The following is a 10,909-nucleotide window of genomic DNA, read 5'->3' on the forward strand; positions in this document are numbered from 1 at the left end:
AGAGCTATCCTCTCAATAAGAGGAACCTGGCTGGCTTGGCCTTGGGATTCAGATTTTACCTGCTGCTCTACCTGAGCAGGTCTGGCTGGGGTGGGGGCGGACACGCGCCCCCTAGTGGCCCCCGCGGGAAGATGACCGCGCGCTCAGCTGTGGATGCTGGCAGGAGGGGGGTGGGGTGGGGCGGGGAGTTTCAGTAAAAAAATTGAACAGAAGGGGCACCTGGGTGGCTCAGTCAGTTAAGTGTCGGACTTTGGCTCAGGTCATGATGTCACTGCTGGTGAGTTCTACTCCCGCGTCAGGCTCTGGGCTGACAGCTCAGGGCCTGGAGCCTGCTTTGGATCCTGTGGCTCTCTCTGCCCCTCCCTCACTCACACTGTGTCTCTCTCAAAAATACACATTTTTTTAAATTAAAAAAAAAAAAAAAGAATTGAACAGGAAACCTCTTTAAACAGCCCTTGAATGCCCTTGTGCTTTTGTCTTTTTAAAAAACCTTTAACTTTTTTGTATCAAAAAATTAGCCTACATACAAGTAGACTGGCTGGTTTAATGAACCCCGCCCCCCCGGGAGCCATCGCTCAGCTTGCACTCACTGCTGGTTCTGTTTCATCTATGCTCCTAAGCACTCCCCTTCCTTGGATTTTTTTTTCTTTTTTTTTTAGTGTTTTTTAATGTTTATATATATATATATATGTATATATATATATATATATTTTTTTTTTTTTTTCAGAGGGCGAGAGACACAGAGGGGCAGAGAGAGAGGGAAACAGAGGGAGGGAGACAGAATCCGAAGCAGGCTCCAGGCTCCGAGCTTCCAGCCCAGAGCCCAACTCGGGGCTTGAACCCACATACCGCGGGATCACGACCTGAGCCAAAGTCAGATGCTTGACTGACTGAGCCACCCAGGTGCCCCTGGATTTTCTTTTTAAGTAAACTTGACACCCTACCTGGGCTCGAACTTACTACCCAAGATCAAGAGTTGCATGCTTCACCGGCTGAGCCAGCCAGGAGCCCCTCCTTATATTTTCTTAAAGAAAATCCTTGACTTCATATTATTTCATCTGTAAATGTTTCAGTGTGTAGCTCTAAAAAGTAAAGGTTTGTCTTTTAATTTAATATGTAATTTAAAAATAATTTTAAAAATGTTTTTAACTTAATATATAAAGTTTTTTTCTTATTTTAATTTTATTTTTGAGAGAGAGAAAGAAAGAGAGAGACAGTGCAAGCAGGGGAGGTGAAGAGAGAAAGGGAGACACAGGATCTGAAGCAGGCTCCGGACTCTGAGCTGTCAGCATAGAGCCTGACCCAGGGCCTGAACTCATGAGCTGCGAGATCATGACCTGAGCTGAAGTTGGACGCTCAACCGACTGAGCCACCCAGGTGCCCCAGTATATAAAGATTTTATGAAAAACCTTAAACATCTATTTTATAAAACATTAAAAGTTTTAAAAACTAAAATTATAAAAATACAAAATATTTTAAATATTTGAAAATAATATAAAAATATAAAACATGAAGATATAGACACATATAAAATATTTAATAAAAATTAAAATATTTTATATAAATGTATTTAAGTGCACCTAGTACATAAAATATATAAATATTTATTACACAAATAGAATATATAAATATAAAATAAAAGTTTTTAAAATATAAAACCTTAATACCATCATCACACCTAAAAAATTAACACTTTCTTAATTTCAGCAAATACTCAGTATTTAAATATCTAATTGACAAATGTCATTTTAAAAATATCTTGCTTGTTTGGATCAGGATTCAAAGTATTTTTTTTTTAAGTTTATCCATTTTTGAGAGAGAGAGAGAGAGAGCCAGCAGGGGAGGGGCAGAGAGGGGGACAGATGATATGGAGCAGGTTCTGGGCTGAGAGCAGAGAGCCTGACACAGGGCTCGAACCCATGAAGCGTGAGATCATGACCTGAGCCAAAGCTGGACGCTTCATCGACCGAGCCACCCAGATGCCCCGGAATCAGGATTCAAATAAGTTCACGTGCTGAAATCGCTGGGTACGTCTGTCAGGCTTCTTTTACCCCGTAGGTTTCTTGACTCAGTGGGTATGTGTGTTTGTGTGTGTGCATGCACGAGCACATGCACCTGCGAAGGAACTGGGTCATTTGCCCTGCAGGGTGTCTCCCAGCCTGGGTCTTTCTCTCTCTCTCTCTCTCTTTTTTTTTTTTTTTTTTTTTTCAGTTTTTTATGTTTACTTTTGAGAGAGAAAGAGGCAGAGCATGAGTGGGGGAGGGGCAGAGAGCGAGGGAGACAGAGAATCCGAAGCAGGCTCCGGGCTCCGAGCTGTCCGCGCAGAGCCCGACGCGGGGCTCATGAGATCCTGACCTGAGCCCGAGGTTCGATGCTTACCCGACTGGGCCCCCCAGGCGCCCCTCCCAGCCCGGATCTTGCTGGTTGCACCACGGGGAGGCCATGCCGTGTTCTTCCATCAGGAGATAACACACCGGTTATCTCTTTTGCTAACAGTAACAGCAGCTGACGATCAACGTGAGTTTCATTAATTCAGCGCTTGATTTTACGTGGCTCCCCCTTTCTGGTTCTGGTTTTGGAGATACAAGAGAAGGATGAGACGCGGTCTTCAGCGTCCTCAGGCTCCGCTCTCCCCAAACTCCGCTGTGGTTTCCCCGGCCCTGCCCACCGTGGGTCAGCCAGGATGTTTCCTGATCCCGGCGCTCCTGACAGGTGATGCCAAATACCTGTGGCGCGAAGGAATGAGTGAGTGAACGGGATGACGGCCTCCACTGCTCCACGGGTTGTCCCTGTGAGTACCCCGAGCTCTCAGCAGGGTTACGGACTTGGGCTGGGAAAGGCCAGGAGAGGAAATGCCTTATGGCAGGCAAGCTTTGACGGTATCCCTCAACCCACGTGACCGGTCGGCGACCAGGGCTGAGGAGGGAACACATTGTTCTGAGGGTGGCCTCCGAATAGAAACTTCTGGAGCACGGGGCGCCTGGGTGGCTCAGTCGGTTGAGCATCCAACTTCGGCTCAGGTCACGATCTCACGGCTCCTGAGGTCATGAGTTCGAGCCCCCCCTCCCCCCACTGCCGTGGGGCTAGCTGCTGTCAGCAAAGGAGCCCGCTTCAGATCCTCTGTCCCCTCACTCTCTGCCCTGCCCCCACTAGCATGCATACTCTCTCTCTCTCTCTCTCTCTCTCTCTCTCTCAAAAACAAATATACATTGAAAAAGAAGAAACCAAAGAAGTTTCCGGAGCACAAGGGAATAAGAATGTATTAAGAGCAGGGGGTTTTCAGTCTGGCTGGCAGACTGGGGTTTAGCTATCAGCTTCACCACTTAATCCGCTGTGTGACATTGAGCAAGTTATGGACTCCCCATCGGGGACTGACAGAGGCTCCCAAAGACACCAGGTCCTAACGAGTGCGAACTGTAAATGTTACCTTATTTGGAAAAGGGCCTTTGCTGTTGGGACTAAATTAAGGATGCTGACAATGGAGAGCCTGTCCCGGGTTATATCTGGCGGCCCCAAATGTAATCACAAATGTCCTCAGAAGAGAGAGGCGGGGTGGGGGTGGGGGTGGGGGACCTGATGCACACCCAGGGCAGAAGGCGCCACGAAGGTGGAGCTGAGAGGGACGTGTAGATGCCGGCCTTGCAGACTGGAGTGACCGTGACCACGAGCCAAGGAGAGCCGGCAGCCGCCAGAAGCTACAAGAGGCACGGAGGAGCCTCGCCCCTGGAGCCTCCGGCGGGAGCACGGCCCTGCCATCCTGAGGTCGGCCTCGGAGAGAGAACACGTCTCTGTGCTTCTAAACTGCTAAGTGTGTGGTGACATGTGACGGCAGCCGCAGGAAACGAACCCACCTCCCCGTGCCTCGGTTTTCCTTATCTACGAAAAGCGCAGTGGGCCCCCTTGGGTGGGGGAAGAGAAAGTCCTGCTGGTGGGCTCGGAGGAGCACCGGGGGAGCCAGGCCCTCCGCACTCGCCAACCTCTCCCTGCGTCCTTACGGTTGCAGGGGGGCCCCGTGGCCCGACGGGCCACCGATGACCAGTCGAGGGTGGCAGAGGGGAATTCTGATGGACTCAGTGTCTCCCTGGGGGGCTGGGCTGCAACGAGCTTCCTCAAGCTTCCGGGGCCCCGTTTTCCACCACCTGAGCTGGGAGAAGAGAGCAGCATCACACCAAGGAGAGAGAGGGGTCCATGCTGGGCACGGTGTCAGGGAACCAGCAGGGCCACCCTTTCCCCTGGGGGGGTGGGGCCTGGGGGGGGTCAGGAGAGAGCCCGGGCCTTCCCCAGGTTAGCCTGAACAGGTCAGGTGAGCCCAGCTCGGGGCCACCCGCCACCACATCTCACCTGGGAAAGCCCTGCTCCTCCAGAAGGCCGTACCTCTCCCCCCCCCAACCCGCACTGCCCACTCGCGACCTGCATGGCCCCTGCTGGACTGTGTCTTCTCAAACCCAGCGCTGGGCGGGGGCAGGCATCAGCTCCGTTTTGCTCACCGCAGCATCCCTAGCGCTTAGCACACAGTAGGTGCTCAACACACGCTTGTCGAGAGGGAGGAATGAATGAGCAGAAAGATCCTGGAACGAGCGGCCAGTCGGAGAAGGGGCTCGGGGAGCGGCCGATTTAATGAGAACGTCGCCGAGGGCCGTGCACTGAGTTCAGCATTGAAGATTGTCCCTTGGAGCTTCAGAACTACTATTGGTACCCCTGTCTCCGCCCTGCACCCGGGCAAGGTGAAGGAGCCTGTTCAAGGTCAGCCAGCTTGTCGGGCAGAGCTAGGCCTCAGCCTGGGTCCGTGACCCCGAGGCCCGCCTTAGAGCTCCGTGCAGCGTTCTGCTGGAGATCAGGGGAAATTCAAGGCTTGACAACGGGCCTCATGTGCTTGCTGTCACCCCCACACACACACCTCCTACCCCCCCCTCCCCCCGCCCCCTGCTCCTGGGAGTGGCTGGCCATAAAATGCAGAGATGTAAAAAGACACAAGGGAGGAGCAGAGGGGCCCAGGTCCTCAGCTTCAGTCACCCAGGGGAGGATCAGCTCCAGGAGGGACTCAGGAGGGGTAGGAGAGATGGGCTGGGCGGTCCTTCAGGCACATTGGACCAGCTGAGTAGAGAGAGGCGCCCAGGATTTAAGCCTTAAGAATAGCACTGAATTGGGGCGCCTGGGTGGCTCGGTTGGCTGAGCGTCCGACTCGATTTCGGCTCAGGTCATGATAATCTCAGGATTCGTGGGTTCAAGCAAGCCCCACGTCGGGCTCTGGGCTGGCAGCCAGCGTGAGCCTGCTTGGGGTTCTCTTTCTCCCTCTCTGCCCCTCCCCCGCTGGCGGGCTCTCTGTCTCAACATAAATAAAGGTAAAAAAGAAAAAAAAAGAAAAGAAAAGCACAGAATTTATGGGACGAGACAGAAAAGCCCCGGAAGGGACTGGCGATCCGCATTCCTAGTTCTCCTTCGCATTCCCCTCACTGTCCAGCTGAACTGAAAATGTCTGGTGGCAGAAGAGAGTGTCCAGGGGTGGGGAGGGGTGGGCAGGACCAGGGCCCCCCAGCCTGTGCCTCACATGGTCCATCTGACCCAGCGCTGCAGGAGTCCGCGGTGAGCACCGGGGAGGGGGGCTTCCTCTCCCCAAACAAGCCACCCCGTGTCATGTCTGGAGCTCCTGGCTCCCTACCTGATCCTGAAGATGCCTGCCCCCTTCCCCATTCCACGCATTCCTGACCCAGGCCTTCCGTTTGTTCAACGTTGGTGGCAATGATGCGACTATGATCTGTTTTGCGTCCTTTTTGCTAGAGTTGCCAGCTGAGATATTTACAGATGAAATGATGGGATGTCTGAGATTCGCTTTTAGAAACAAACAGGGTGGTGGGGACACGGGCGGAGGAGTAAGAGAAACGGAAGCAGCTTTTCGTAATACCGTTCGGTCTGTTTTTGCAGGTATTTGAAATTTTCCGGTGGGAAAAAATCTCCCCCGGAGATGCCGAGGTGGGGGTGGGGGTGGGGGGGAGGGAGACGCCCACCGGGAGACCCGGCCCCCCCCCCCCCCCACCCGCCGGCTTTGGCCTGGGCGCCCGGGAGGCCGGGCTCGGAGGCTGCGAGCTGGCGCGGGCTCTGGCGCCACCTGGCGGCCGTCGCGGGACCGACAGCCTCTGAGGTTCCCTGGGCCCCGGGGGCCACCGGGCGCTGGGGGCTCTCCAAACCCGAGCCGGACCCCACAGCACGGAACGCGCGGGCCCAGCCGGTGCTGCCCTGACCCCCGGAAGGCCCCTCGGCACCCCAGCCCAACCTTGGCCTCCCAGGGCCCACCTCTGCCCCTCGCTCCCCACTCCCCGAGCCACAGCAGTCGTGGGGTGTGAATGACGAGACTGACCGGTGATTGCGGGGGTTCCGTCCTCCACGCTCGCTGGGGGCCCTCCCGAGGGTGGCGAGTAGGCCCGGCCGCCGCACACGGCACATCCAGTCGACTCCTCGGGGTCTCCCTTTCTGTGGTTTGTACCGAAACGTCACAGTTTAAAGGCAAATACTTACAAGAGCATTTCCCCCCTCCCTACTTCCTGCTCTCCACAGTGGGAGCGCTCAACTCTTCTAGCTGATTCTTTTGTTACTTACCTCCCTATCACCAAAGAACAGGCTTATATTTCTAGCTTTTTCCACTCTGGGTGTTTGAAACTGAGAACAGCCCGTGACAATTTGGCTCTTCTACATTTTTCACTCTTCACCCCCTGACACTTCCTGTCTTCGTACACCTTTCACCCCCTTTACTTCCGGTCTCCTTCACCTCTCACCTTCCACCCCCTTACGCTTCCGGTCTCCTTCACTCTTCACCCTTCCCCCCTCCACTTCTGGTCTCCTACACACACGCGCACACACACACACACACACACACACACACACACCCATCATCTCATCACTTTCCACCCCCTTAGACTTCCTGTCTCCTTCACCCTTCACCCCTCCACTTCTGGTCTCTTCACCCTTGGCACCCTAGACTTTCTGGCCCTTCATCCTCCCAGTTGTGACTTCTTCTGGGTTAGAGTAATTTTCGGAGTTTCGGGTAACAGTTAACTACTATTCACGGATGAGCCATGATTAATTTTTCCTTCTGCTGTAACTTTTCGTTTTCTCTGGATTTCGTCATTGCCTTGCATTTGCTTTTGCCGAGCTCTCTATGTACTCGTTACTGTTTTATCCCCCAATTCTTCCCGGTTTACAAGTTGTGTAGATTCAGATATGTTAGATATCCTATTAATTTCGGCGTCTGGGAAAAACTCTTCCCCAGGGCCTTCTGGCCTCTCCCATGTAAGGGGACTGATATCTGCTGCCCACCCCCCCCCACCCCCACCAGCAGGGCAGGGGCATCCCGGAGGTGCCTTCCACAGACTCTCTCTTGGGTGGAAGCCCATTTCTTGGGCCCCTTTCCTTCTCATTTCTTGCTTCGTTCTCCTGTTTTGATCGAGTCTCCCTTCCAGCAGCTTCCTGAGAAAGGATGCTTAAGGGGTGAACGCTTGAGACTGTGCGTATCTAAACACGCCTATTTTGCCCTAATGTTTTAGCGGTTTCACTGGGTATATAACTGTTGCTTGGGAACCGCCGTCCCTCAGAGTTTTGAAGGCACTGCTACCATCTAGTGTTATTAATGAGAAGTCTGAGGCCATTCTGATCCGTGATCCGTCTTATTAAATGTTGCCCCCTTTCTGAAAGTTTTTAGAGCCTTCTCTTTATCGTCAGTATCCTGAAAATTCATGATGATGTGCTTTGGAGTGGATCTACTTTGACAATGTACAGGGATTTGAAGTATCCTTTCAATATGTATTTCATGACCTCCAGTTCTGGGAATTTTGGAGAGAAAAAAAAAAAAGAGAGAGAGAGAGAGAAAACAAATCCAGGATGTTCAAATTGAAGTTTTGGAAGTAAGGAACAAAGAACATAATAGGAAGGTTAACTTCCTTCCTAATTCGTAAGAATACACAAAATTTTTCCAGAACTGAGTATCGTAAGTCTACAGATTGAAAAGTCCTAGGGACCACTCAGTGTGACGCATGACAAGAGACTCAATGCAAGGCAATGTGCTGGTGACATCTCTTGGTTTGCATATTTGAAGCTGCATTTAAATGCGACATAGAAGTTATTTGGACCTCAATATACGATCCAGGCGACGTGTTCTATGACTGAAATGAAGAACTGATACTGATTTGCCACATAGAGTTGTATCCGGGAAGGCTTCATGGAAGAGGTGGAACTTGAGTTGGTTTGTAAGGGATGGGTGGGCAGAGAGGAGGGCTAGATCTTCCACGGGAGGGAAATATTGAGCTTGTAATGAACCCCTGGGCGGGGGGTGGGGGGGTGGGGGGGTGGAGACCGGGCTGGCTGGAGCCTCAAGATAAGGTGAGGTGGGACCCGAGTCCTGATCTGGCTTCGTGGAGCCCCGCTCCTTATCTGAAACTTCCCACAGAGAAAACAATGCCCTCGCTGTGTTCAACCTGAGCCCAATCACGCCCAGAGGCCCTGGGCAGCTGAGGCCCGATAAGCAGGTAAAATTTCCCCTTGGGAACTGAAGGCGAGTGGGTCCTGCGTCTTGTAAGCCTCCTTGGGAGGATTCTCCACGACCCTCCTGCCCTCTCCCTGGAGTTGGAATCTTGGCACTGGGAGGGATCTTAGAGCCTCCTAGCCACTGAGCAGAGGCCACACAGGGTTCAGGATTTGCCCAAGGTCATGCTGCTTGTTGGTGACAGAACTGGGTTTAGAACCCAGATCTCTGCCCACCCCCCCACCCCCACCCCCCCCATCCAGGGCACCTTCCCACCCCCGCCTGTGCTCACATCAGGAGAGGCAGCTTTTCATCTGAAGGCTACACTCAGCTATTCAGCCCTGGGGGAATCACAGGGTGTCCAGCGGGGGGTGGGGGGTGGGGTGGGGGAGGGGCCAGAGCGGAGTTTGCTGTTGGATTTAGGATCTGCATTTAAGTTCACATAAGCGCCAAGGACAATGATGTCCGTTCTGCATGTGTTTCAATATCCTTACTGCTCTGCACATTCACTATCGTATTCCCCGGGTCAAGGTCCTCGGGGTGCCTCCCTGCCCGAGAGCCCCAGAGCAGCATTGGCAGGCAGCCGGACCCCAGAGGGAACTGGAGCCAAATAAAATATGAATTGAGTTGAGAAATGACTCAGGCACTCGGTTTTGCATCGAGGTTGCTGGTAAGCGAGATGTGGCGGTGCTTACCCTCCGGGCAGGGGGGTGGTGGGCAGCTCCTTAAGGGCTGGGGCCATGTCCCTTAAGGGCTGGGGCCATGTCCCTTCAGTGGCCGGCACGGTGCCTTTTACAGGGAACTTGCCCAATACACTTGTGAGTTGACGTCTGTCATAGGTTGAATTGTGTTCCCCAAAGACCGCGAAGTCCTCACCCCCAGTACTTGTGTGACCTTATTTGGAAAAAGGTTTCTGCAGACGATTAAGTTGGGATGAGGTCATTAGGGTGAGCTCCAATCCAATGGCGGGTGCCGTAATAAAAAGGGGGAAAGACAGACGCACAGGGAGAACACCACATTGAAGACATGAATTTGAGGCCCCGAGCCCAGGGACGACTAGATGCCGGGACACAGCCCTGGAACACATCCTCCCCTAGCAGCTTTCGAGGGAGCACGGCTGTGCTGATGCCTGGAGCTCAGACTTCTGGCCTCCAGAAGCAGGAGACAATAGATCTCTGCTGTTTAGGCCACCTAGGTTCGTGGTCCACATTTAGGTGGGGCGCCTGGGTGGCTCAGTTGGTTAAGCATCCAACTTCAGCTCAGGTCGTGAGCTCACGGTTCTTGGGTTCGAGCCCCGCGTCGGGCTCTGTGCTGACCGCTCGGAGCCTGGAGCCTGCTTCGGATTCTGTGTCTCCCTCTCTCTCTGCCCCTCCCACACTCATGCTCTGTCTCTGTCTCAAAAATGAATGAGCATTAAAAAAAAAAAAAAAAAAAGGTGGCCCCAGGAAACTAATGCGTTGCCCAAAGCATCCGCTGGTTTCTGCCTCCTGCCTGCCAGGCCAGTCTGTCTGTCTGTCTGCCGTCTGCCATGGCTGTTTCCCAGCCTGGCCATCAGAGGATGGTGGTGACGTCAGCAAGACCGGGGTCTCAGACCCCTTGCTCGTGGGATTGAAGCCCTCGGCCGGCCTCCGGACACCATTGGGCCCTCCCGCACGAGGGCATCAGGAGAGGTACCGAGGGACCGGCTCGGCTGAGGCCCCGACACAAACCGCTGGCCCGTGGAGCCGCAGAGGGCGTCTGGCCCAGGGCCTGGGAAGCTCGCGGGTCCATCCAGTTCTGTCACGTAGCCGCGGCGAGAGCTGCCACCACTCAGGCTCCCACCTGCGAAACGGGTTCTTCATGCTTCCCAATCGCAGGTCCCAGGGGCACGCTCACGCGCACAGGATATTTTTGGGCGCCACGAGAACTGGGGAGCTTCTGGCGTTTGGGGCGCCGGGTGCGAAGCACCCTGTAGCGCACGGACGCCGCCTGGGGAATGATGGTCTCAGTCCCCGTCCTTCCCGGTTGGCGATGTGCTCTCTGACCACTTTCCTTTTGAGAAAGGATGAGTCATTCTCGTGCCCCCCAAGTTCTTGCTAATTTAGCGTCATTTGCATGTGCAGCCTTTTAGGTGATTTAACTTGTAAATTTCCCTCAATAATTCCAGCTCGGTTACTTTAGGCCCTGATTGCAGCACTTAAATTTTTTAGTATTCCGTGCACCTCCTTCCAAGATGTGTGGGCTCAGCCGCCATCAGAGCAGCCAGAAAGCCCTCCAGCCTCCTGTCTGGAGGCTGCGGCTTGACAGTTCCCCCGGCGAGCGCTGTGCCCAGGCTCTAAGAGCAAAGAGGGGCACAAAGGGGTTGTCGCTGAGCTCTGCACCCCACAGGTCTTTTCCACGGAGTGTCCATAAATGCAG

The 10,909-nt window shown here is 53.6% G+C and overlaps 1 long non-coding RNA gene across 1 annotated transcript; it reads right to left on the bottom strand.

Moving 5' to 3' along the window:
• Positions 1–720: 720 nt before the first annotated feature.
• LOC125930317 (uncharacterized) lies at positions 721–7,293 on the bottom strand. Its single transcript, XR_007460128.1, has 3 exons — positions 6,595–7,293; positions 6,356–6,468; positions 721–2,726 (listed from the first exon to the last, which is right to left on the bottom strand). It is a non-coding gene; the product is annotated as an uncharacterized LOC125930317 (long non-coding RNA).
• Between the last annotated feature and the right edge of the window lie 3,616 nt (positions 7,294–10,909).

Source organism: Panthera uncia, chromosome A2 (assembly GCF_023721935.1).
Source record: "Panthera uncia isolate 11264 chromosome A2, Puncia_PCG_1.0, whole genome shotgun sequence".
Lineage (NCBI taxonomy): Eukaryota > Metazoa > Chordata > Mammalia > Carnivora > Felidae > Panthera > Panthera uncia.